At 38.7% G+C, this 27,724-nt stretch overlaps 1 protein-coding gene and 1 non-coding gene across 4 annotated transcripts in view; one reads left to right on the plus strand and one right to left on the minus strand.

Annotated features, from left to right (window-relative positions):
* Nucleotides 1–27,724, minus strand: part of USP32 (ubiquitin specific peptidase 32) — a 216,031-nt gene that overhangs the window by 166,283 nt on the left and 22,024 nt on the right. The window contains exon 1 of one of the 3 annotated variants that reach the window (XM_053570186.1): nucleotides 7,031–7,093. The exons of the other annotated variants lie outside the window; for them this stretch is intronic. The gene's annotated coding sequence lies outside the window, so the exon portion shown is untranslated. Of the gene's footprint in view, nucleotides 1–7,030; nucleotides 7,094–27,724 lie in introns of those variants that run through there. 3 annotated transcript variants of the gene reach the window in all.
* Nucleotides 25,309–25,376, plus strand: LOC128571433 (small nucleolar RNA SNORD74). The gene has a single exon (XR_008375848.1). It is a non-coding gene; the product is annotated as a small nucleolar RNA SNORD74 (small nucleolar RNA).

Here is a 27,724-nt window from a genome sequence, read left to right on the forward strand (position 1 = left end):
AACAATCCACACACCTTGTCCTCAAAAATCCATTTTCAAGGAAGACCTATCAAGACTAATTTCTGTTCAAACTATATAAAATATATTTGATATAATTTAAATTCAAAGCATTCAATTTTGGATTACAGAACTTTCTCTAATTTCATCGTTTCAATGTTGTAGTCTATATATTATACATATTCATTATCTATAGTTCTGAGAGGCAGTTCCTAATATCGTGTGGCCTATAAAGCATAACATTCCTCCTAGCTATTTTTAAATTGTACTTTCAGCTTATTTTTTTCAACAAGAATTTATTAAATGTCTACTATATGTCAAACATAGTCAAGATGAGCAAGACAGTTCTTGCATTCTAATGCTTCAAAATGTGTTAGAAAAGATAGACAACAAAAATAACTGTAATACCAGGTAGGAAATATTAAAGCAAAGGCATTACAATGGAGGTATTACAATGGTGATCAAGAACAGCTTCCAAGAGGTGATGTTCTTGAAGTGTAGGGGGGCAAAAGGGTATTCAATGCCGGGAAAACACAAGTAAAAAAATGAAGTAGCATGGATCAACAAAGAATTGCAAGTAGTACAATACATGGAATAAAGAGTGTAAGTAATAACTGGCACACAAAGCAGAACCTGGAATTTATTCAAGGTGATAATTTTCCCAGAAAGTATGAGTATATACTTTCTGTTTCCCTTGCGATCAGAAATAGCCAATGAAACGTAAAAGAAATTGCTGGGGGTGGGGGAACCCCAAGAATGCTCCTTGAAAGGTGACAGTTGGCAAATGTCCTTTTGCCCTTGTCTCTTCTTCCCACATGGGACTCAGAAGCAATGACTACCTCTCCAGCAGCCATTTTACACTACAAGTGAACGTCAGTTATAAGCCATGGTGCAAAGATGTTAAGGTTGAAAAGATTTGTTTGGGGCAGCACCTGTGGCTCAAAGGAGTAGGGCACTGGCCCACATACCAGAAGTGGCAGGTTCAAACCTGGCCCCGGCCAAAAAAAATAAAAAACGATTTGTTTTTAAAAAGCCTAGATGATTATGAAAGTGCCATGCAACCCCTGTACATCCTATCTCCAGATTTATGTGTGAGAAAAATAAACCCTTATATCTTAATACCCTTATTTTGACTTTTTGGTGTTTGTTTTTAGAGAGACAGAGTTTTGCTCTGTTACAGTGGCATAATCATAGCTCACTGCAGTTTAAAACTCCTGGGCTCAAAGGATCCTCTTGTCATAGCCTCCCAAGTAGCTCGGACTATGGGCGTATTCCACCACACCCCACTAATTTTTTCTATTTTCTGTCAAGACAAGGTCTCACTGTTTTGCTCTGACTAGTCTTGAACTCCTGAGCTCAACTGATCCTCCCACCTTGGCCTCCCAATGTCCTAGGATGACAGGCATGAGCCACCAAGCCTGGCCAATTATTGTGTTTAATATACTTCCAAAAGTAACTGATAGAACTTATCAGGTGTACGTTTATGGAAGGACACTCCATGCTAGAAATCCTTTCCTAGTTGTTTTTTGGCTTTTTTATGCAGTCTCACTTTGTAGTCCCCAGTAAGAGTGCCATGGCGTCATATCTTACAACAACCTCAGACTTCTGGGCTCAAGTAATTCTCTTGCCTCAGCTACCAGAGTAGCTAGGATTACAGGCGCCCACCAAAACGCCTGTCTTTTTTTAAGAGTCAGGGTCTCACTCTAGCTCAAACTGGTCTCAAAATCGTGAGCTCAAGCGATCCACCCACCTCGGCCTCCCAGAGTGCTGGGATTACAGGCATGAGCCACCATGCCTGGCCTCCTTTCCTAGTTTTTTTCTTTTTGTAGAGACAGAGTCTAACTGTACCGCCCTCGGGTAGAGTGCCATGGCGTCACACGGGTCACAGCAACCTCTAACTCTTTGGGCTTACGCGATTCTCTTGTTCAGCCTCCCGAGCAGCTGGGATCACAGGCGCCCGCCACAACGCCCGGCTATTTTTTTTGTTGTTGCAGTTTGGCCAGGGCTGGGTTTGAACCCGCCACCCTCGGCATATGGGGCCGGTGCCCTACTCACTGAACCACAGGCGCCGCCCTCCTTTCCTAGTTTTAAACAAGGACGTAATAATCAGATTTATATTCACATCAATGTCAGTATATTAAACAGAGTGGAAAGGGACCAAACTAAAGGTACAAAGACCAACTGAAAGGCTATTGCATTAGTTCAGAAAAGAGATAAAGGCATAAACTAAAAAGGGAGATAAGGTGGGACAAATACAAGAGATAATAAAGTTAACTAAATAGGGTTCATTGAATTATTAGCTGTCAAAAGACAAGAAAAAAAATAATCTTTGATGATTTCTAGGTGTCTGCTTGGTTCTAAGGTACTGGCTAAAGGAGCTAGGAACTCTAGCCTGGGGCAACAAAGTGAGACTCTTAAAAAAATTATGACACAAAATAGCCGGCGTTGTGGCGGGCGCCTGTAGTCCCAGCTGCTCGGGAGGCTGAGGCAAGAGAATCGCGTAAGCCCAAGAGTTAGAGGTTGCTGTGAGCCGTGTGACGTCACGGCACTTAGCTGGGCATTGTGGTGGGTGCCTGTAGTCCCAGCTACTTGGGAGGCTGAGGCAAGAGAATTGCTTAAGCCCAAGAGTTTGAGGTTGCTGTGAGCTGTGAAGTCACGGCATTCTACTGAGGGCAACATAGTGAAACCCGCTCTAAAAAAAAACAAAAAAATTTATGATACATTTTTATTCTGCAATAAAAAAGGAAAAAACTACTGATGCATTTCACAACATGGACAAAGTTCACAGATATTAGACTAAGTAAAATAAGAATGATTTTAAAAAGACTAGGTATTCTGAGCCATTCTACAAGTTCTAGAACAGAAAGAACTAAATGGTGACAGAAGTCTGAACATCACTGTCTCTGAGACCCATGGATGATAGAAATGTTGTACATCTTGTCAAAGCTCATTGACATTTACATTTTATGACAGTGGTTCTCAACTATTGGGTGCAACCCCTTTCGGGGTCAAACGACCCTTTCCCCTTTCATAGGGGTTGCCTAAGACCATCAGAAAAAAACACATATTTCCAATGTTCTTAGGAATCGAGACACCACTCCTCATATGTGGGGGTCACCACAACACAAGGAACTATATTAAAGGGTTGCGGCATTAGGAAGGTTGAGAACCCTGTTTTATGATATAAAAATATTTCCTCCCAGAAAAGAAAATAAAAAGTCTGTCAGGAGGCTCACTACCGGAATGGCAAATAAAAACTTCTGAAAATCCATTCCTCTATAAAAGCAACAAGAACACTATCAAAAACTGTGTCAAATCCTAGGCTGAGTGTGGTGGCTCACACTTGTAATTCTACTACTCTGGGAGGCCAAGGTGGGTGGGTTGCTTGAGATCAGGAGTTCGAGACCAGCCTGAGCAAAGAGCGAGAACCCATCTCTATTAAAAATAGAAAAACTAAGGTAAGACGATGGCTTGACCCCAAGAGCTTGAGGTTGCTGTGAGCTATGATGCCTCAGGAATCTATTCTTGGGTGCCAGAGTGAGATCCTGTCTCAAAACAAAGAAACAAACTAACACCACCAACAACAAAAACACTCAAAATCCAGTTTTTTTCAGAACTCGAGAAATCAACCAAAAATAGTTTGAGCCTAGGAGTTCAAGACCAGCCTAGGCAACACAGCCAGAGGAAGGAAAGGTTAAGGGGAAGGGAAAGAGAAAAATGGCTACATCTCTGGTAAGAACAGCAAGATTTGTGGTTTTTAAACAATGTTTTATTCTCATTGCCTTCTCTCTGGCCATGCAATAGCCTTGAAAACCAATAATCTCCCAACTTGAAGCTGTAAAAACTAACAACTAAACAGACACTGAATCCGGCAAAATGGCTTTAGAGCTTCCCAAAAGAAGTATCAATATTTGACTTATCTGGTAACTCACTAAAAAAAGTTCCACTCTTAAGGCCTATCTTTATTTGTTCTGGCTCAGAGCTCACTCTGCAAATAACACTTTCCTCACAGCATTTGTCTTAAAAAAAAAAAAAAAAACTCAGTGGCAACTGTATAACTTTGCAGCTCCCTGAGATAGCATTACCAACCAGAGCTAACAAGAGGCTGACCAAAAAACTTACAAGGAAAAACTGGAAAATAGGATATCCACAAGGGGATTTGAAAAGCTGACATATTCCTGGAAATCCAGAAGGCTAGCCCATATGCAGAGCTGTGTACATGCTCTGAAATTCCCATATCTCTCATCTCTGGCTGACACTGAAGCTCTACACAAGCAGGAATTGAAGGCTAACATGGAGTTGTAAACTGTCTACAGAAAAATATTTTTTAGAAATAATGGCCCAAATTTCCCAAATTTGATAGAAAGCATTACTCTGCACAAGCTTGAAAATTTGAAGGCATACCACAACAATATAGAACCTCTTAGCAAATGCTGAATTTATTGGTTCAAGGAAATTTAAAGAAATCTCTGTCCAATCATTAGCTGACCACAAGGCTAAGCACACACAATAAAGAATACACACTTTACAAAATCAGCCCAGAAAGCAAAAAAAAGAAAACATGGATTACACACCTGGAATCCTAGCACTCTAGGAGGCCTAGGCTAGTGGACTGCCTGAGCTCATGGGTTCGAGACCAGCATGAGCCAGAGCAAGACCCCATCTCTAAAAATAGCCAGGCATTGTGGTGGGCACCTGTAGTCCCAGCTACTTGGGAGGCTGAGGCAAGAGAATCACTTGAGCCCAAGAATTTGAGGTTGCTGTGAACTGTGACATCATGATACTCTATCAAGGGAGACAAAGTGAGACCCTGTCTCAAAAAACAAACAAGCAGGCTCAGCGCCTGTGGCTCAAGCAGCTAAGGCACCAGCCACATACACCTGAGCTGGAGGGTTTGAATCCAGCCTGGGCCTGCCAAACAACAATGATGGCTGCAACCAAAAAATAGCTGGGTGTTGTGGCAGGCACCTGTAGTCCCAGCTAATTGGGAGGTGGAGGCAGGATAATCGCTTGAGCCCAGAAGTTGGAGGTTGCTATAAGCTGTGATGCCATGGCACTCTACCTAGGGTAACAGCTTGAGGTAGACAGAGACAGCTCTGTCTCAAAAAAAAAAAAAAAAACCACAACAACAACAAAAAACAGCAGGAACAACAAATAGCAATAACAACCTCTGCAGAGGGAGAAAATACAATTTCCAGAGTTGCCACATTACAGTACCTAAATGTCTAGTTATCAACAAAAAATTGGAAGGCATGAAAAAAAATGGCATAGGAAAAATGACAGTAAACAGAAATTGCCAGAAATTGAGAAAGTCCAGATACGTGACTTATATTTATATAAGTATGTTCAAAGAACAAAAGAAAATCATGTCTAAAGAATTAAAGTCACTGTCTCACCAAATAGAGAAGATCAGTAGAGAAACAGAAATTATAAAAAGAAACCAATTAGAACTTCTGGACTTCAAAGTACAACTGGCCAGGCTTGGTGGCTCACACTTGTAATCCCAGCACTCTGGGAGACCAAAACAGGTGGATTACTTGAGCTCCAGAATTCAAAACCAGCCTGAGTGAGCAAGAACAAGACTTCATCTCTACTAAAAAACAGAAAAACTGGCCAGGCATTGTGGCAGGACCTGTAGTCCCTGCTACTCAGGAAGCATGAGGATCATGTGAGCCCAGAGTTTTAGGATGCTCTGAGGTATGATGCCATTGACACTTGGACACTCAATCCTAGGGTGACAGAGTGAGACTCCAAATATAACAACTAAAATGGAAAAGTTTACATGAAGAAGCTCAACACAGATTTGAACAGAAGAAAAAAAATCACAGACCTTGAAGACAGTCAATTGAAATTATCTAGTCTGATGAAAAGAAAGAATAAAAAATGAAGAAAATGAATAGTCTCAGAGACCTGTGAGACAGCTTCAAGAATAAAAATGTATACATAATAGAAATTCCAAAAACAAAAAGAAAAAATATTTTTAGAAATAAGGGCCCAAATTTGATAGAAAGCATTACTCTGCACAATTAAGAAGCTCAATAAAGTACAAGGAAGATAAATTCAAAGAGATCTACACTTAGACACTGAGCTCATAGTCAAAATGTCTATTGTTAAAAAGACACTCTTGAAAGCAGCAAGAGAAAGCAACTCATTATGTATACTATGCACATCACATAAGATGGCAGTGGGATGACATTCAAATTGCTGAAAGGAACGTCAATCCCCCAAAGAGGTGATCAAAACAAAGGATAATCTAAACAAGAACTGTATTTTAGTATTTTAAATATTTAGACAGCTACTTGTCAGCTGCTTTCTAATTAAATCGGTTGTCTAATTAACAATGCTGCAATCGTGTCATCACCTATATGTTATTTAAATGTATTTAACTGTTAAATGCACTAGCTACCAATAGTGAAACAGACCTTTAAAAAAAACTGTCAACCAAAAATTTATTACTATATATCCAGTGAAAAAATAAAAGAAAAATTAAAACAGTCTGAGCTAACTAAAAACTAAGAGAATTCACTGCTAGCCTGTAAGAAATACTAAAGGGACTCCTGAGATTAACAGATAAAAGACAGTAACTTGAATCTACACAAAGAAATAAAGAGCACTGGTAATGGCACCTACATAAATAAATTAAAAAGACAGTATAAATTTGTTTGTAACTATTTGTTTTTCTGCTTCAAAAAAACCACATAAAACCACAACTATAAAACTGTGGACCAAGATTAAATTAAAATTTATAGTTTATCATTTTAAATTAGGAATTTAATACAAATTATTTAACAACAGAAGTACATCTTTTCCCCTCAAAGCATCCAAAACTTACTTAAATTTGTGTGATGTAAAGTCAATTTAACATTATATGAAACTGGGCTGAGTGCAGTGGCTCATAACTATAATCTCAGTATTGTGAGAGGCCTAGGCAGGAGGATGGCTTGAGGACAGGAGTTCAAAACCAGCCTAGGTAATACAGGGAAAACTCATTTCTAAACAAACAAAAATATTAGTTGGGCGTGGCGGCACATACCTGTTGTCCCAGCTACTTGGAAGGCTGAGGCAAGAGGATGTTTAAGCCCAGGAATCCAAGGCTGCAGTAACCTCTGATCATAAAAACAACAAAATTATATGAAACTGTAAATCCTTAATTTAAAAAGTAGATACAGCTTTAAGGACAATAATATATCTAACTTCTTTTTATCCAAAAGCCTTAATAAAAGTTCAGGATTATATTCTATGACTTTGTTTTTCTTTGATAAGAGCTCTCCCTCTCTTGTCCAGGCTGGAAGGCAGCAGTGGTATCATAGCTCACTACAGCCTCCAACTCCTGGGCTCAAGCAATCCTCCCACCTCAGTCAAATAGTTATAGTTGGGACTATCGGCACACAATACCACATCCAGGTACTTTAAAAAAATAAATGTTTTCCTGTGTACATCATGGCACTCTACTGAAGGCGGTAAGGTGAGACTCTGTCTCTACAAAAAAAAAAAAAAAAAAAAAAAAAATAAATGTTTTGTAGACACGGGGTCTTTCACTTTATGTTGCCCAACTTGTTCTCTTAACTCTAGATCTCAAATTATCCTCCCACATCATCCTCCAATTTTGGCCTCCCGAAGTGCTAGGATGACAGGCGCTCCATGCCTGGCTGTACTATTTGTGGCTTTTATCTCTAAAAAAAATTTTTTTGAGACAGAATCTTACCCTGTGGCCCTGGGCTAGAATGCCAGGGAGTCACAGCTCACAGCAACTTCAAACTCCTGGGCTCAAGTAATCCTCTTGCCTCAGCCTCCCGAGTAGCTGGAACTATAGGCTTGTGCCACTACACCTGACTTGTTTTTGTTTCTTTTTTTTTTTTTTTTTTAAGTAGAGATGGGTCTCGCTCTTGCTCAAGCTGATCCTCTCACCTCAGCCTCCAAGAGTGCTACAATTAAAGGCATGAACCTTAGCTATTAATGTACTAAATTATACATGATCAAAATATTATCACCCAAATAACAAAATCCTTTAAAATCTCAAAACTGATTTATATTACTCCCTAATGCATGAAAATTCTTCAATGTGTCCCTATTACTCTTAGAATGAAGCCCAGAATGTTCACTGTGGCTTTCAGTTCCTACAGCTCCTCCTGCTATACTGCCTTTCACCCTGCTGTTCTCACAGCCTGGAACACTTTTACCCCTCAACACACCCCACTCCCCCTAAAATCCTCTTATCTTTCAGATCTCAGCTCAAATGCCACCTTTTCTGAAGAATCTTCCCTATAAGACGAGATCAGGTACTGTTACCATATACCTTTCACTGCATTTTTCACAGATGTAATTTCAAATGTATTTAGTTGGATTAGATTAGTATTTGTTTGATCCACAAGAGTTCAAGTTTCATGAATGCAGGCAGCATGTTCACAAATCTATCCCCAGCATCTAGCACACTACCAATCACATAATTTGTTGTATGAATGAGAGAGTTTTATATAATAGCCTAAGCAATGAAGCAGATACCTCCTAAAAAAATAAATAAATAACATTCCAGCTCATCACTTTGGCTCAAGTGACAAAGGCGCCAGCCACATACACCTGAGCTGGCAGGTTCAAATCCATCCCAGGCCCGCCAAACAACAAGGACGACTGCAACCAAAAAAATAGCCAGGCGTTGTGGCAGGCAGGCACTTGCAGTCCCAGCTACTTGGGAAGCAGAGGCAGGAGAATCACTTGAGCCCAGGAGTTGGTAGTTGCTATGAGCTGTGATGTCACAGCACTCTACCCAGGGCAACAGCTTGAGGCTCTGTCTCGAAAAAAAAAAAAAAAAAAAGATCAAGTAATAAAACTACAGAATGCCACCAATTTTAAAAAAAGATACATAAAAACTTCTAAAAAACATCATGCCAGATTTCCCATGACAGGAAGTAACTAATTAAGCCAACAAACTCTACCTGAGGCCATAAAAGATCCATTTATAAAAACAAATAAACACATCCCAGATATATGTAGTACATGGACTGCCCTACAGATACAAATATCTGACTTACTATCCACTCCCCAATTCCTTACAAATGGACAAAAATTCTCCAAGAATAGTTTTATCTCTCCAAGTGATTAATAGTAGATAATGTCAATAAATACTCCTAAGCTGTACCTGAATTAATCTCTGAAAAAGGTCAGCTGATCTAGCAAAGAAGTATATTCCATATCTTCAAGTATTAGCACTTAGATACATTTTTAAATGACTTTTCTCATGTGCTTCATCTAGCATTCCCATAGTAGTGCTTCGACTACTTTTTTTATTGTAAATATACTTCAACTACCTTTTTATCATAAATATATACTATCTCAGCTAAATTATAACATCTGTAAGCCACCCTCTATAAACCTAATCATTTTAACACAGTTTCTATGGAAAATAAATTTTAAATTCCACACAAATGTGGCTTTTAGTTTTAGTTTTATGTTGAGACAAGGTCTTGCTCTGTCCCGGGCCAGAATGCAATGGTGCCATCATAGTTCCATGCAACCTCTAACTCAGGTGTTGAGGGGGCCTCAAATTATCCTCCTCCCTCTGTCTCCCAAGAGCTGGGACTAGAGGCAGGCATGAGCCACCATGCCCTTCTAATTTTTCTATTTTTTTGTAGAGACAGGTTCTTGCTTTTGCTCAGGCTGTTCTCTAGTTCTTGACTTCAAGAGTTCTTTGTGCCTTGGCCTCCCAAAGTGTTAGGATTACAAGCATGGGCCACTATGCCCAGCCTAAATTCCAGACTTTTGAATACAATCTATACAGCACTTTAAAACTAGACCTACTCTCGAGCGGCGCCTGTGGCTCAGTGGGTAAGGCGCCGGCCCCATATACTGAGGGTGGTGGGTTCAAACCCGGCCCCAGTTGAACTGCAACCAAAAAATAGCCGGGCGTTGTGGCGGGCGCCTGTAGTCCCAGCTACTCGGGAGGCTGAGGCAAGAAAATCTCTTAAGCCCAGGAGTTGGAGGTTGCTGTGAGCTGTGTGATGCCATGGCACTCTACCGAGGGCCATAAAGTGAGACTCTGTCTCTACAAAAAAAAAAAAAAAACTAGACCTACTCTCTTGGGCGGCACCTGTGGCTCAAGTGGGTAGGGTGCCAGCCCCATACGCCAGAGGTAACAGGTTCAAACCCAGCCCCGGCCAAAAACAAAAAAAGAATAAAAGAAAACTAGACCTACTTTCAGAAGACAATGTTATAATACCTTAGTTAATCCAATGTTTTTCTAACTTCATTAAATTACTTAATATATCTTTTTTTTTTTTTTTTTTTTTTTGTGGCTCAGTGAGTAGGGCGCAGGCCCCATATGCCAAGGGTGGCGGGTTCAAACCCAGCCCCAGCCAAACTGCAACCAAAAATAGCCGGGCCTTGTGGCGGGCACCTGTAGTCCCAGCTGCTCGGGAGGCTGAGGCAAGAGAATCGCGTAAGCCCAAGAATTAGAGGTTGCTGTGAGCTGTGTGACGCCACGGCACTCTACCGAGGGCAGTACAGTGAGACTCGGTCTCTACAAAAAAAAAAAATATATATATATCTAATCTTGAAATAGCAAGTGTACCAAAGTGACATTTTCACAAGTCCCTTTAAGTAGTCAACAATTTTTTTTTTGAGACAGAATCTCACTTTGACCCTCTTAATGCAGTGCTGTGGTGTCATAGCTCACAGTAACCTCAAGCTCGTATACTCAAACAATCCTCCTGCCTCAGTTATTATATTTTTAGTAGAAAAGGGGTCTCACTCTTCCTCAGGCTAGTCTCGGACTCATGAGCTCAAGCAATCTATCTGCTCGGCCTCCCAGAATGCGAGGATTGTCACAGGCGTGAGCTACCATGCCCGGCCTACTCACAATATTTTGTTGGTTTTGACTCCAAACTAAAATATAAAAATACAGCATTTTAAAGGTAAAGCCAAAAATAGGTATTTCTCCAAAGTTCTCAAAATACCTATTAGAGAGAACAAAATGGCAAAATTTGCACATTTTGAATAAAAGAATAAAAGTTAATAAAAGTAGAATATATAATAATACAATACAAACAAAAGAAATTTCTACAAATATGACACAAGAAAATCAAAAATAGCAAATTAATGACAAATAATAGTTGGTATGGGTAGACTAAATACATGCAAAGATAAGTACTAGATACATTAATCTAATAGAAAAGAATGATTTCTAGACTAGATCTGGAGATCTAATAAAAACAGAATATTTAAAAGCAAGCAATGGCTACTTGAAACATATAAAAATGTATAGGAAACTAGAAGACATCAGACCAGAGCTCAGAGAACCTGAGAAGTAGTACTAGAAAAATTTAAGTAATGCAAAATCCAAAAGAACAGAATATCAGTAATAAAAGGCAAGGTGTAATAAAGGTTAATGTTCTTCTGTTCATCAAGAATGGCAGAAAGCAGCTCGGCCACATATACCAGGGCTGGCAGGTTCGCACCCTGCCTGGGCCTGCTAAACAATGACAATTACAAAAAAAAAAAAAATAGCCGGGCATTGTGGCAGGTGCCTATAGTCCCAGCTACTTGGGCAGCTGAGGCAAGAGAATCGCTTAAGCCCAAGAGTTTGAGGTTGCTGTGAGCTGTGACACCATGGCATTCTACCAAAGGCGACATAGTGAGACTTTGTCTCAAAAAAAAGAATGGTAAAAAGCACTCTAAAACAAGAAGGCCAAGTAAGAGTTTTTATGTCTAAAAATTAGATTTTAAAATGAAAGTAATTCCCACAGAGGAGATTATTATAAATCTAATTCTGAGAAACTAGGTGAGGCCAGGATATTGATGATGAAAATGCTTCACAAGCCTTTTGATAATGCATTATGGGGCAGCATCAACAATGAGAAAATGCAGTTTATTGTATGATTACAGGGCCAAGAAGGAATCACTCGCAAAGACTGAGAATCCCCGGTTTAGACCAAAAAGATCTAAAAAGTTCTAATAGGCAGTAAATAGAAAAAAAAATTAAATATAAACCATAAATGTAGAACTATGAGGTAGAAACACACATCCAACATTCCAGCTATTCCGAACAACTTACTCTTCCCCAACCACACTGTGTTCATAGCCATTGTCCTTGCAGTATCCTCTGCCTATGAGACCCAATTACTCTTGAACAGCCCAACATCCTTCAAGACTCAAAAGCCTATTCTAAATGCTTCCATGCCTTACCACCTGAAGTTAGATGTCCCCTTATAGAATGACTTTCTTTATAATCATTTATTCAGTATCATCAAACTTTCAATGCTTTAAAATAACACAGCACATCTTGTATTTAATTGCGTATCTCCCTTCTACTCTTTGAGAACAAATGACCTTATATACGTGTATCCCCAACACCTATCAAAGAACATTAGGTGTTACTGATACTTTTCATAAAGATGAAGAAATTTTAAATGATCAAATCGGCAGGGTTCAGTGGCTCACACCTATAATCCTAGCACTCTGGGAGGCCAAGACTGCAGGATCACTTGAACTCAAGAGTTGGAGACCAGCCTGAGCAAGATCAAGACCCCAACTCTACTAAAAATAGAAAACTTAGCCTAGCTTGGTAGCTAGTGCCTATAGTCCCAGCTACTCGGGAGGCTGAAGCAGAAGGATCACTTGAGCCCAAGAGTTTGAGGTTGCTGGGAGCTACAATTATGCCATGGCACTCTAGCCTGGGAAATAAAGTGAGTCTACGTCAAAAAAAAAAAATCAAATGACTCTGCTATCTGTTCTCTTATGCAAAGTCATAAGCTTATCACTGAACCCCAGAATCTAGAAAATATGACTCACAGTCAGAACTCAATAAAATATTTTTTCATTATCTTATACCTGATGTTTATCATCACTAAATCTATCTCCTCACTCATGTTTTTCCTTAGCCTGACATCCAATTTGGAATCTGGTTAATTTAATAACCTATTAAATGAAACCCAGATGGGAAATATGGTATGTTAATTCTAAAGTGCTGAATAGGTATAATGTAGACATTTACATGCCCAAAGAGAGAAAAACAATGCCTTTCTCAAAACCTCTTACCTCTGATAAATGTATCGTTTTCCTTGTAACCTAAAGCAGACAGAATAACTTGTACTCAAAATACGTATTTATTCATTTATGAAGTAGGATTTTGCTTCAAAAAACAAAAATACCAACTGTATGTACCCTGTTTCCCCAAAAATGTCTTATTTTAAGGTGTGCTCCCAAAGATGCACTAGGTCTTATTTTCAGGGGACATCTTATCTTTCCTGTAAGTAGGTCTTATTTTCGGAGGATGTCTTATTTTGGGGGGAACAGGGTAGTACAGTCTTGCTTCAATACTCCTCTAAATTACATTGTTTAAAAACTTTATCACGGGTGGTGCCTGTAGCTCAACGAGTAGGGCGCCGGCCCCATATGCCGGAGGTAGTGAGCTCAAACCCAGCCCCGGCCAAAAACTGCAACAAAACAAAAAACAAACAAACAAAACAAAAACTTTATCACACACTTACTCCATGCCAGGCACTATTCTAGGTGTTTTAGAAATATTTAATCCTTGTATAAACCCTAAAGGGTAGCTTTGTAATTATTCCCATATTACAGATAAGGAAATTGAAACACAAAAATTAAGTCACTTGCGCAAGGTCATAGTTAATGAGTGGCAAAACTAAAATTTGCATCCAAGGAGTCAGATTCTCAAGTTCATACTCCTAATCTCTCTGTTGTGCTTTTAAAAACAAAAATTCATGCCAGAGTCTAGTGGCTCATGCCTATAATCCCACTAGAGGCCAAAGTGGGAGGATCACTTGAGGCTATAGCATTTGAGACAAGTGTGGGCACATAAGAGAGATCTGGACTCTACAAAAAATAAAAAATCAGAAGAAATTCTAATAATAAGATTGTAACGAAGTTAGTGTACTATATCATCACAAAATTACAATATACATTGATATAATGCTTTTGTAGCGTAATACGGCAGTATGTAAGAAGTCTTGGAAATATTCATATCCTTTGATCTTGTTCATTCCTGGGAATTTATCTTAAGGAAATAATTTATGAGTACTATGAAATATGGCACTAAAGACTTCATAGAAACATGAAAACATGTAAGATAACAGATACCAGGGCGGCGCTTGCGTCTCAGTGGGTAGGGCGCCGGACCCATATACTAAAGGTGGCAGTTCAAACCTGACCCCAGCCCAACTGCAACAAAAAAATAGCTGGGCATTCTGGCGGGCACCTGTAGTCCCAGCTACTCGGGAGGCTGAGGCAAGAGAATCGCCTAAGCCCAGGAATCGGAGGTTGCTATGAGCTGTGATGCCACAGCACTCTTCCGAAGGCGATAAAGTGAGACTCTGTCTCTAAAAATAAAAAATAAAAATAACAGATAAACAAATATTAACACTAAATACAAGAGGATGATAATGTGGGGGGAAAATGTATTGGGTGGTAACTGGTATTAATTTTTTAAATTAGTTTTCTAATACAAAAGTAGTAAGTAAACTTATTCTTCTTTTAAATTCAAACAATACACACAGATAAAGCTAAAGATACCACCACCACCAAATCCTAGTCACTTCTCTCCAGTCCTAATCTCTCCCACCCCCACTCAGTCTTCCCCAAAAGACAATGCCTGGTGTATTTCCTTTCAGATCTTCTTTCCTGTTCTAGTAAACTCTACCCCCATAGAAACTTAAAAGCGGTATCACAATATACATATTACAATGCAACTTACCTTTATTACATATAGCTTATTCCTTTATGTGCTACATAGTATTCTATTACATAATACAGATTATAGTTAATACAGATTATAGCTAATAATTTATGTTGAATAGTCTATTTACCATTTTTCCCTTCATACAACACTTGTCACAAAAAAACATCCACATACCTCCTTGGATATATATTCAGAGTGCTTCTCTAGTAAGCATTAAGACCATTCACATTTTTTGGTTTAAAAAATATTGCTAGGGGTGGCACCTGTGGCTCAGAAGAGTAAGGTTCCGGCCCCATATGCCGGAGGTGGAGGGTTCAAACCCAGCCCCAGCCAAAAACTGCAAAAAAAAAAAAAAAAAAGTCTTAAATGTAATACCTTGTATGTCTTGAACAATAAAATCAATTTTTTAAAAAAATTGCTACATTTCCTTTGAAGTAGCTCTGCCAATTTATGTTCCCACAATTGTGCTTTTCCTATCCTTTCCTTTTATTCACTACTCGTTCTTGAGTCTCTGCAATTCAAATTTTTAAAAATTCTAAAAGAATGCATCCTAGCCCATCAAAGAGTAGCTGCTCAAACCAATGAAGAAAAATAAATATTCACTTCTCCTATTAAGAAGGTATAAATATGGCTCCCTGGTATTTTATCCTAGTTTATATCCCTGAGCAGATCATCTCTAATTCAAAATTGAAAACTGTAGCTATATATACATATACACACACACCATTTGGCCTCAATGCTCAAAGATAAAGGATTAACAGTACTGCTATGTGCGGGTGTTTGCCTGGCAACTAAAAAAGAAGATCCAGTCATCTCTTCTACTATGTTCATACGAAGTTGTTCTGGGCTCTACCATAATACAAATGATTAGTACAGTCTGTAGAATGGATTGTGGTTCCATATCTTCACTACACAGACTGCCAGTGTCTACAATCAAAATGAACCACCCGGTCTTTGCCAAGTATCAGGTTGCCCATCTGCCACTACTTCTGTTCCCCCATATCCCTACGTTTAGATGCATTACATAAAAAATTGAAGTAGTCTAAGAGAAAATGCTGCTTCCTCCTATTAGATGGTTCTTATTAATAGGCATAAAAATGTAAAGAAAAATTAATACAGAATGAAATCTGCATGTTGGGCAACAAAGCTACTTTGTCAATGAATGAAGCAATAATATATAAATTTTATATATTGAGTGCACAGAGAAACATTGAAGTTGTACAAGCTTTCTTCTACTAAGAATGATGGTTCCCATTCTGAAAGAAGTCAAATATGCCACTACAAAGTTAACGATTTCAAATAATTTGTGGGGAAGACTGTCTTTGCAAACTGTCCATATGATTAGAATATAAATCAAAATAGATATCACTTCGTTTATAGTCACAGGAAATCTGTTGTATACTTAAATGCTGCAGGAGAGTCTTAAAAATATCCTGGAGAGAATGCCCTTAAGTATTAATTAGCTTTTTAAATTTTCCATAACATAACAAAATGACTACTTAACATATGTTGATAACTAGTTTTCTATTTTATTCACTTGCTTTCAACAGTTTCTCAAATCAAACACATAATTTATCATTCCTCTGAATAAACTTCATAAACTTCAGAAGCTATTAGCAACATAGTACTCATCAGTTCAACCATATTAAAATATATGTTTCTAAGAATCACCCTTTTCCCCATGGGAGAAAAAAAATTACCCCGTAGTCAAAAGACATCTGAGAGCCTCTTCTTGCAAATCTAACCAAAATGTAATAGCAGGTTGTTTTCACTACCTTTAATCTATTAAATAAAATAAGATGAATAATAAATTAACCTAGCCTAGCATTTTATTCTTTAAAAAGCATTTTTAGCCAGGCACAATGGCTCTTGCCTGTAATTCTAACACTTAGGAGACAGAGGCAGGAGGATCCCTTTAGGTCAGGAGTTCAAGACCAGTGTGAGCAAGAGTGAGACCAATCCTGTCTACAAAAATTAGAAAATATATCCAGGTGCACAGTGGCATGTGCCTGTAGTCCCAGCCATTCAGGAAGCTAAAGTGGGAGAAACACTTGACCCCAGGAGTGTGAGATTGCAGAGAGTTATAATGATGGAACTGCACTCTAGTCCAGGCAACAAAGTGAGACCCAGCCACACACCCACAAAAAAAGCATAGCATTTCACAGATACCATCCTACAAAGCTTCTTAAAATAGTTTTAAGAGATTAAGGAAAACATTTATCAGGGTTAAGTTCTTCTTTTTAGTGAAGGGTACTGCCCCAAACACAAAGTTACAAGTTTTCAGGTTCCCTAAAGGCAAGCAGTTATATTTCTTTCACTGTCAACCCACAAAGCATGCTGTCTTAGTCTGTTTGGGCTACTACAGAAAATACCTTAAATTGAATAATTTCATAAATCACATAAATTTACTGCTCACAGTTTTGGAGGCTAGAAAGTCCAAGACAGAAGTACCAATATCAGTGTCTGGTGAGAGCGTTCCTCACAGATGGTGCCTTCCATGTGTCCTCATGTGGTAGGAGAAAATCAAGTTCCCCTGGGCCTCTTTTGTAAGGGCACTAATCCCATTCAAAAGGGCTTGGCCCTCATTACCTAATCACCTCCCAAAGCCCCCATTCCTCAGTACCATCATATTGTGAATTAGGTTTCAACATATGAATTCTAGGGGAAGAAACAAACATTAAGACCATACCACCTGGGCAGGCAGGGTGGCTCACACCTATAATCCTAGCACTCTGGGAGGCTGAAGGATTGCTTGAGCTCAGGAGTTCAAGGCCAGCCTGAGTAAGACCCTGTCTCAACTAAACACAGAAAAATTAGCTAGGCATTGTGGTGGGCACTTGTAGTCCCAGCTACTTGGGAGGCTGAAGCAAGAGCCTCATTTGAGCCCACAAGCTTGAGGTTACTGTGAGCTAGACCAGAGATTCTCAACCTGTGGGTCATGACGCCTTTGGACTGTATTAAAGGTTCACAAACTTAGAAACGTTGAGAACCACTGAGCTAGACTGATGCATGGCACTCTAGCCAGGGCAAGAGTGAGACTCTGCCTCAAAAAAAAAATTGCACCCGCTAAGCAAATCACATTTAATATCCATGAATTTACAATTATTTATTATCTCTATTCTATTTCACTCTTAAGATCAGTCTTTTAAAACTAATAAAGACCAACATAATTTATCCTAAATTTCCCTTTCCCATAAATTTGCAAAACAAAGTCTAATCCTCCAATGAGATTCATCTTCCTTGGCTGGTCCTGATGGTTCACACCTGTAATCCCAACACTCTGGAAGGCCATTCGTTAGAGACTAGCATGGGCAACACAAAGATGCCATCTCTATAAAAACTAAAATTAATTAGCCACATGTGCTGACAGCACCTGTAGTTCCAGCTACTTGGAAAGCTGAGACAGGGCAATCCCTTGAGCCTAGGAATTTGAGGCTGCAGCGAGTTATGACGACATCAATTTGGAGCAAAACTTTGTCTCCAAAAAAAAGAATTGTATTTTAGGCTCCCAATTGTAAGGAAAGCCACAAATAAAAACAAAGATTTACATTTTCTACAACTAATTATAGAAAGTTAGATCTTCTACTACATTCTACTAGTAGTACTGGCTAAACCCATAACATCCAAGTTGAAAGACAATTTCGAATGCCTTTTAGTTAAGAAATCATAAAATGGGCTCAGTACCCATAGCACAATGGTTATGACGCCAACCACATACAAAGAGGGTGGCAGGTTCAAACCCAGCCCAGGCCAGCTAAACAACAATGACAACTGCAACAAAAAATAGCTGGGCTTTGTGGTAGGTGCCTGTAGTCCCAGCTACTTGGGAGCCTGAGGCAAAAGAGTAGCTTAAGCCCAAGAGTTTGAGGTTGCTGTGAGCTGTGATTCCACGCACTCTACCAAGGGCGACATAATGAGACTGTCTCAAATAAGGAAAAAAAGAAATCATAAAATGCTTCCTATAATTCTATGAAAATTTGCCCATATTTATGAGTCACTACCAAAAAACACCTTCGATGACAACAAATACATGAAATTTAGAATCAAAAAAAATTTCAGTCAAAAGAAAACATATTAATGAAATGTGGGATTGTTTTCTTTCTATACAGAGTGGAAATAATTGGTATTTTTAAACATTTTTCTTGGCAAAATGATGAAAAAACACTTAAGTGTCTCACTTCTCAATGCTGTTGTCATTTGGGAAGAAATACTATTGAAAACTAACATCCTGGCAACTAGTACATCTAAGTAAAGACTGGAAAAATGTCATTTTCACTGCTATTTATGGTAACAGCATCTTTTGTGTGTGTGTGTGTGTATAGAGACAAAGTCTCACGTTATTGCCCTTGGTAGAGTGCTGTGGCGTCACACAGCTCACAGCAACCTCCAATTCCTGAACTTAGGTGATTCTCTTACCTCAGCCTCCCAAGTAGCTGGGACTTGGAGGCACCCACCACACAGGCACCCACCACAATGCCCAACTATTTTTAGAGATGGGGTCTCGCTCTTGCTCATGCTGGGTCTTGAACCCCTGAGCTCAGGCAATCCACTAGCCTAGGCCTCCTACAGTGCTAGGATCCCAGGTGTGTAATCCTTGGTGGTTTTTGTTTTTTTTTTTTTTTTTTGCTTTCTGGGCTGATTTTGTAAAGTGTGTATTCTTTGTTGTGTGTGCTTAGCTTAGTGGTCAGCCAATGATTGGACAGAGATTTCTTTAAATTCCTTGAACCAATAATTTCAGCATTGGCTAAATTTTTTTTCTTGCAGTTTCTCCAGGGCTGGGTTTGAGCCCACCACCCTCAGTATATGGGGCCAGCGCCCTACCCACTGAACCACAGGCACCACCCTATGGTAACAGCATCTAACAAACCTTCACATATTATTCCTTTTGATATCAAAAGCAACTCTGAAAGATTTACATAAATGGATAAGAATCAAGTGTAAACAATTTTGAAATCTTCAAAGAAATTCACATATTTACACTGCCAAACTGAGTGCTTAGTATTTTCTCAAGAAGGTTATTTCAATAGTTTATGGTTAGAAAGTACACACCAGCCAGGTACAGTGGCTCAAGTCTATAATCCTAACACTCTGGGAGGCCAAGACAGGTGGATTGCTTGAGCTCAGGAGTTTGAGAACAGCCTGAGTAAGAGGGAGATCACGTCTCTACTTAAAAAAAAAAAAGGAAAATGAGCCCGGCATTGTGGTACGTGCCTGTAGTCCCAGTTACTTGGGAGGCTGAGGCATGAGGATCACTTGAGCCCAGGAGTTTAAGGTTGTTATGAGCTATGATGATGCCACGGTACTATACCCAGGGCAAGAATGAGACTGTCTAAAAAAAAAAGTATGCCAATCCAGGTAATTAACAACTGTTTTAATCTGAAAACATTTTAATTAAAATTATCAAAGAATTTAATAGCTTCAAGTGCTTATAGAAAGGTCTTGTGTATGTGCACAGACAATTCTTGTGACTATTTAAGATATTGTTGCTTCCTAGTTTCCTGCTCTCAGAATTTCTAATATTAAAGATATGTATTTTGTTCTATCCTAAACTCTTAGTCCTAATTTTCAAACAGGTGACTATAAAATGACACAGATGGCAACATACTAAAAGTTCACTCACAAGCACTGGAAAAAGTCACTACTTTACTACCAAAAGTTCAGGTAAAAGATCAGACAACAGCATTATCAGCTTAAAGTATACAGAAGTGAAAATAATTTGAATAAGTAATAAGTTGTTTACAACTTTTTTTTTTTTTGTAGTTTTTGGCTAGGGCTGGGTTTGAACCCGCCACCTCCGGCATATGGGGCCGGCGCCCTACCTCTTTGAGCCACAGGTGATGCCCAATAGTAAGTTATTTAAATGAAGAAAATATTCATTGTTTTCTAGTCTTCCATGCCAACTAAACTATTCAGTTATCCTAATTTCACAAATGAATTTATTTCTTTAAAAATGAATGTGTTTCACAGCTGAATTTAACATTCAAGGCAATTAATCTGTAACTAAAAACTTACCTTCCCTGTAATCATTCACTTAATATTTCCCCGAGGAATTTTTGTCCTAGTTAAGTACAAAATTTTTATTACTTTTTTCATTACTCTATCATGTGACTTCAAGATAATGGTTATGAAGTCATCAGGAAACAAAGTAATTACTAAAAAGAATTCATTCAAAGAAGGGATTATTTTTATTTCAAAAAATTTATTTTGATACATAAGAAAAAATAAATACATTTCATAGCTGTGGATAGAAGCAAGGGGAAAAGAGGGAAAAGCAAGAGTAGATCCAAGGATGCAAGGTGAATGCCTTGTTCACCTCCTGAGCTTTTTCATGAACTGTCAATGTTGGCTGCCATCACATACTTCTCCTTCATGGATATCCTTGAAACGATGGTCTCCTTTTCGTTCCTTCAATAAGTTGCAAATATGGGGCTTTAGTTCTCCTTTTCATCACATCATCACCATCTTGTATCACATCAAGAGACAGGAAGATCCTGGTAAGACTTCTGTCCACAACACCAATTGGAGCTATACCAGGACTCCTAAGACCCATTTACTGGAAGTGCACTCAAAATGCTGAGCTGGCCTCCTGGGTGGTTTGTGCTTGGGTGCACCCGCTGCACCAGAATTTGGAACTGAAAATCAAACACCTGGCTTTAGGTGGCTCCTCAAGCCTATATAAAGTGTGATGCTCCATGTATGTTTTCCACAACCTTTTTGCTGCCTGGCAGTTAGGTGGTTTGAATCCATCTCAAAGTGTTCCATCTGAAGGAGCCACACCAGAATTCTGTTTGAACAGGTATCAGAGACCAGGCACAGTGGCTCATACCTGTATTCCTAGCACTCTGGGAAGCGTAGGTGGGAGGACTGCTTGAGTTCAGGAGTTTCAGTGACCTTTTCAGTTCTGCAAGGGAAAGCTAGTCATCCAAGTTAAGGTCTTTATGAAAAAGGTGAGTTGGCTTATCTAGGCAGAATTAATCCAAGTCAGATTTGGTACTTGGATTACCAAAAAGATTAGGCTTCAAGGCAGCTACCTTTCTACTAAAATATTAGGGTCCGTAGTTCTTGGAACACTCTTGCTCAAAAATGACCAGACACCCCAAAGTAAGGCAAGCATTAAACGAAGTTTTTTTGCTTCTTTGTTTGTGTTGTTTTGAAACAGAGTCTCAGTTACCCTGGGTAGAGTGCCATGGCGTCACAGCTCAAACTCTTGGGTTTGAGTAATCCTCTTGCCTCAGCCTCCCCAGTAGCTGGGACTACAGGCTTGTGCCACCATGCCTGGCTAGTTTTTCTATTTTTAGTAGAGATGGGGGTCTCGCTCTTGCTCAGCCTGGTCTCAAACTCCTGAAATCAAGCAATCCATCCACCTCGGCCTCCCAGTGTGCTAGGATTACAGGCCTGGGCCACCATACTTGGCAGAAACAAACTTAAGGAAGAAAAAGATAGGCTCTCAAAGTAACAAAGTTTACAAAGCACAATACATTCACCATAGACAGCCAATGGGCCTCCATTTCCAGGGCAAGTAGGAAAGAGGCAAAGAGGCCCACAGAAGGTATCTGTATAAATAAAATCTTTTTTATAATACATAATTTTTTTAAACTACTAAAAATAAGTCCCAGCTACTCAGGAGGCTGAGGCAAGAGAATCACTTGAACCCAAGAGTTTGAGTTTGCTATGAGCTATGACAACACAGCACTCTACCAAGGGTGACAAAATGAGACTGTCTCCAAAAAAAAAGTGCTACTGAACAAATACACAGGAGAAAAACTAGAACAAAAGGTACCAGAAAGTTTGGCCTTGAATCCAAATTTCTATAAAGTGTCAGCTTCAAAATGACTTAAAAAATTATTTCATTTTAATAGTAATAGTTCTAGGACTCTTGACATCTAAAAACCAAAATGATTACTTCACTATACTTTTAGGAAAAATACAATTTAGTTAAACTTGGTAACAATCTCCTATTGATTCCTGATTTCCGTAATTGTAAAAACAGTATATAATATTTTCATCAAGTCTATTGTTTTAAAATTCTGGCACTGGTTTTCTCCCAGAAATAGAAAAACACTGCTATTATTAAAATTGGTAAGCCCACTTTTTAAAAGAATCTCGCATACACTTGACCTTCTGTATCTGTAGATTCCACATCTGTGGATTAAATCAACCAAGGATCAAAAATATTCAGGGAAAAAAATGAGTGGTTGTATCTTCACTGAAAACATACACACTTTTTTTCCCTTTTCATTATTCCTTAAACAATACGGTATAACAACTGTTTACACAGGACTTATACTATATTAGGCATTATGAAAAATCTAGAGATGACTACAAGTATACAGGACAATATGCACAGATTACATACAAATACTACAACACTTTATACAAGGGACTTGAGCATCCTTGGATTTTTGTTTTTGCAGGGGAATCCTGGAACCAATCACATACAGATACAAGAGATTACTGTACTTCAAAGAACCAAGCTAACCAGTAACAGAAAACAAACAAAAACACACTTGAAAAGAAAATTCAAGTGATCAATAAGTAAAAATTCTACCTAATCAAATGCACCCTGTTTCTTTTTTTTTTTTGGTGGTTTTCAGCCGGGGCTGGGTTTGAACCCGCCACCTCCAGCATATGGGACCAGCGCCCTACTCCTTGAGCCACAGGCACCGCCTGCACCCTGTTTCCTGAAAGACAAGTCCATCCTTCTTGCTGTAAGAGAAACTTTTAGAGAAAATGAAACATTTCATATTGTACTACAGTAACAGATAGCGTACTACTTCCTGTTTTATTTTAGTGTAAAAAAAAAAAAAAATTTTTTTTTTTTTTTTGAGACAGAGCCTCAAGCTGTCGCCCTGGATAGTTGCCGTGGCATTACAGCTCAGAGCAACCTCCAACTCCTGGGCTCAAGTGATTCTCCTGCCTCTGCCTCCCAAGTAGTTGGGACTACAGGTGCCCACCACAACGCCCGGCTATTTTTTGGTCGTTGCTCATTGTTTTTTGGCAGGCCCGGGCTGGATTTGAACCCGCCAGCTCAGGTGTATGTGGCTGGCACCTCAGCCGCTTGAGCCACAGGTGCCAAGCTTAGTGTAAATTTTTAATAGAATTCAGAGTTATATAACTTTTCACTTCAATATGTAACAATTTTTTTTCATTTCAACAGAGAGAGGGTATCTATTGTTATAGTTAGCAAGAAATCCTGAAATAAAGACCTAAAGGAGCTTGTTTATTAGAGGAAATGTTTTCACTAAAATGCTCTGGTTCAAACAAGACAAGGCTACTACTTGTAGAGACATTAAGGAAAAAAAAAGAGAAAGTATATTTTAACCTGACATTCTAGTGAAAAAAACAAAACAAGCCAAGCCAGGTGATTTACACCTGTAATCCCAGGACTTTGGGATACCAAGGCTGGAGGATCCTTTGAGGCCAGAAGTTAAGAAAACAGACTGCCAGGAGGTGGCTCACCACTGTAATCCCTAGCACTCTGGGAGGCTAAGGTCAGAGGATTGCTAGACCAGCCTGAGCAAAGCCAGACTCTGTCTCTACTAAAACCAGGAAAATTAGCCAGGTATGGTAGCCTGAAAACTATAGGTTCAGGAGGCTACTTAGGAGGATGAGGCAGGAGGATTGCTTGAACCCAGGAGGTTGAGGTTGCTGTGAGTTATGTTTAGGCCATGGCACTCTAGCCTGCGTGGCAGAGCAAGACTCTGACAGAAAAAAAAAAGAAGAAAGAGGGCTAAGGGTAAGTTGGTAGAGAGGGAGAGAAGAGGAGAAGGAAACCAGCCTGGATAACATAGCAGGATCCCATCCCTAAAAAACAAAAACATATTAGCCAGGTTAGTGGCACAAGCCTGTATGCCCAGCTACTTGGGAGGCTGAGGCAAGAGGATCACTTGAGCCCAGGAGTTTGAGGTGGTAGTGAGCTATGATTATACCACTGCACTCCAGGCACAGGCAACAGAGCAAGACACTTTCTCAAAACCAAACAAAAGCACATACACACAAAAATTATTAAAACTGAGAACGGTATCTGGCCATCTAAAAATAAATGTAAACATAAGTCTAAGCATTTTATTTTATTTACTACATATACTGAGCATTTCATAGTTGCTAGCAATTTCCTGATACCCACATCTAGAGATGACAACATTCTGAAGTTTTATTACATAAAAACAAAAGTGTACAAACACTTCCTAACCAACCAAAGCGGAACAAACTAATTAAAAAAAAGAAAGTCTTGTACTTCATATGATGCAATGCAAATTTTTCTGAGAAAACACACAAGTGTGGGATGTAAGATTACATGGAAAAATAATGAGGTAGAATAGAATTTAAGAGGTAGAATATTTTATTTTTAAAATATTTTTTAAAACTAAGAATGGAAAAAATTCCCTGGCTCATACTGAATTAGCAAAAACAAATAGATGTAAATTTGGTGTTTTTTTAATAAATGTAAATTTAGATCCTAATTTTTTGCTACATTCTAAAATAAATCTCAGTGAATAAAAAAGGTTGAATACTAGAAATATGAAGTCATAAATTATTATTCATACATATATAATAGTAAAAATGTGAAATTTCAGAAGTGAAACAAAGATAAGAGTTGGCAGATCTGACTATATACAATATTCTTACTTATACATGAAGACCATGTTGGCAGGCACATCTGAGATTATTGATGAAGGCCAACTAAGAAACACTAGGACAACCTCTATGGAAAGTTATATGGAGATACTTCAAAGAACTTAAAGTAGACCTATCCAAAAGTCATTACATTAAAAGGACATCTGTACTCGAATGTTTATAACAGCACAATTCACAATTACAAAGAAATGGAAACAACCCAAGTGTCCACCAATACATAAATGGATTAATAAAATGTGGTATATGTATATCATCAAGTACTACCCAGCCATAAAAAAAACCGACAATCTTGTGCAACAACCTGGATGGAACTAGAAACCATTCTTCTAAGTGAAACATCACAAGAATGGAGAAACAAACACATGTATTCAATACTAAATTCTAACTAATCCATCAACATTTAAGTGCACATATTGAAGTAAATCTCAAAGAAAATCAAGCTGGGGGAAGGAAGTAGGTGGGATGAGTAAACTCAGACCTATTAGGTATAGTGAGAACTTTCTGGGAGGACAACATGCCTATAACTTTGACTCAGTCTGTACAAAAACAAAGTAGGTAAACAAAATGTGTACCTCCTAATATTCTGAAATAATACTTACAACCTTAAAAAAACAAAAATAGGAAAAGAAAAATAGCAACAATATAGTAAACTAATTGGAGAAAATATTTGCAGCAAATTTGTAAAATTGGTTAACATCCAAAGTGTCATAAAAAGTTTTATTTTATTTATTTATTTATTTTTGGAGACAGAGTCTCACTTTGTCACCCTCAGTAGAATACCGACTCTTGGGCTTAAGTGATTGTCTTCCCTTAGCCTCCCAAGTAGCTGGGACTACAGGTACCCGCCACAACACCTGGCTATATAAAAAGTTTTAAAAATTGGGCGGCACCTGTGGCTCAAGGAGTAGGGCGCCGGTCCCATATGCCGGAGGTGGTGGGTTCAAACCCAGCCCCGGCCAAAAACCACAAAAAAAAAAAAAAAAAAAGTTTTAAAAATTGACATTTAAAAAAAATTCTAAGAACTAAAATTGATGGCCAGGCACGGTGGCTCAGGCCTGTAATCCTAGCACTCTGGGAGGCAGATGGATTGCTTCAGCTCAGGAGTTCAAGACCAGCCTGAGCAAGAGCGAGACCTTTATCTCTACTAAAAATAGAAAAACTAGACAGGCAGAGTGACACAGCTACTGTAGTCCCCAGCTACTCAGGAGGCTGAGGCAAGAGGATTGCTCAAACCCAAGAGTTTGAGGTTGCTATAAGCTATGATTCCATGGCAGTCTACCCAAGGGGACAGAGTAAGACTCTGTCTTAAAAAATAAAAAAGAACTAAAAATGATAATAAACCACAATAACAAAGGACAAAAAGACAGTGAAATAATGAGGAAATACAACTACCAAAAATGTGGAGAAAGGGTTCTACCCTGACATTAACCACATCCCCCACAGAAATCAATTAAAACTGCTATTTTACATTATTTAACAAGCAAAGATTTTTGCAAATTATAATAGCAAATGCTGACAAATGTTTAGTAAAACCAACACTCAGATTCTATATTCAAAAACTTGTTTTCTTCAAAAAAGCTTCCTTTGTAGGAACCTGTTTTAAGGAAATATTCCTTTAAGAGGAGAGAACTCTATAAATGGGGATATTCGCTTCAACCTAACAGAGTAAATAAAAAATAAGAAGAAATTTAAATATCTAGCATTATGGCCAACCCAGTAAATGGAGTATTAAGCAACTAAGAAAAATTAATTATGAAAACACGGCAATTTTGAAAAAAATATCTAACGCAATGTGACAAAAACTATAATTCAGACAAAAATACACAGAATAAAAATACATTTGGGGCGGTGCCTGTGGCTCAAGGAGTAGGGCGCTGGTCCCATATGCCAGAGGTGGCAGGTTCAAACCTAGCCCTGGCCAAAATAAAAAAAAAAAAAAAAAAAATACATTTGACTCCCTTCATAAACCCCAATAAAACTCAACCAAGGAATTGTTTTCTTCTTTAAAGGCATAAACACAAAGAAAAAGAAAGGATAGGACATAAAACTAAGAAAATGTTAGAGGTTAGAAATCAATGGACACATATTAAAGGAATTAATAGACACGAGAAAGCTAAATCCTAAACTGGTAGAGGGAAAGGTGAGCTTTTTATATGGCAGAACCCCATAAAGGCTCAAAATCAAAGGCATCAGGGTACTTTTAGAAAGGGAAGAATAGGAATAAACAAAGTGTGTTATTGGCTAAAAGCTATCTAAGAAGCAGGGACATTCCAGAGATCTCGTCTCCCATCACACACAGCTGGCTACTAAGTCTCCCCAACCATGGCAAAAGAGTAGAAGTTTATTGTCTAGAAGGCATGCAACCATTCTCTGGACACCAGAATACCTAAGAGATATAAA

Source organism: Nycticebus coucang, chromosome 18 (assembly GCF_027406575.1).
Source record: "Nycticebus coucang isolate mNycCou1 chromosome 18, mNycCou1.pri, whole genome shotgun sequence".
Taxonomy (NCBI): domain Eukaryota; kingdom Metazoa; phylum Chordata; class Mammalia; order Primates; family Lorisidae; genus Nycticebus; species Nycticebus coucang.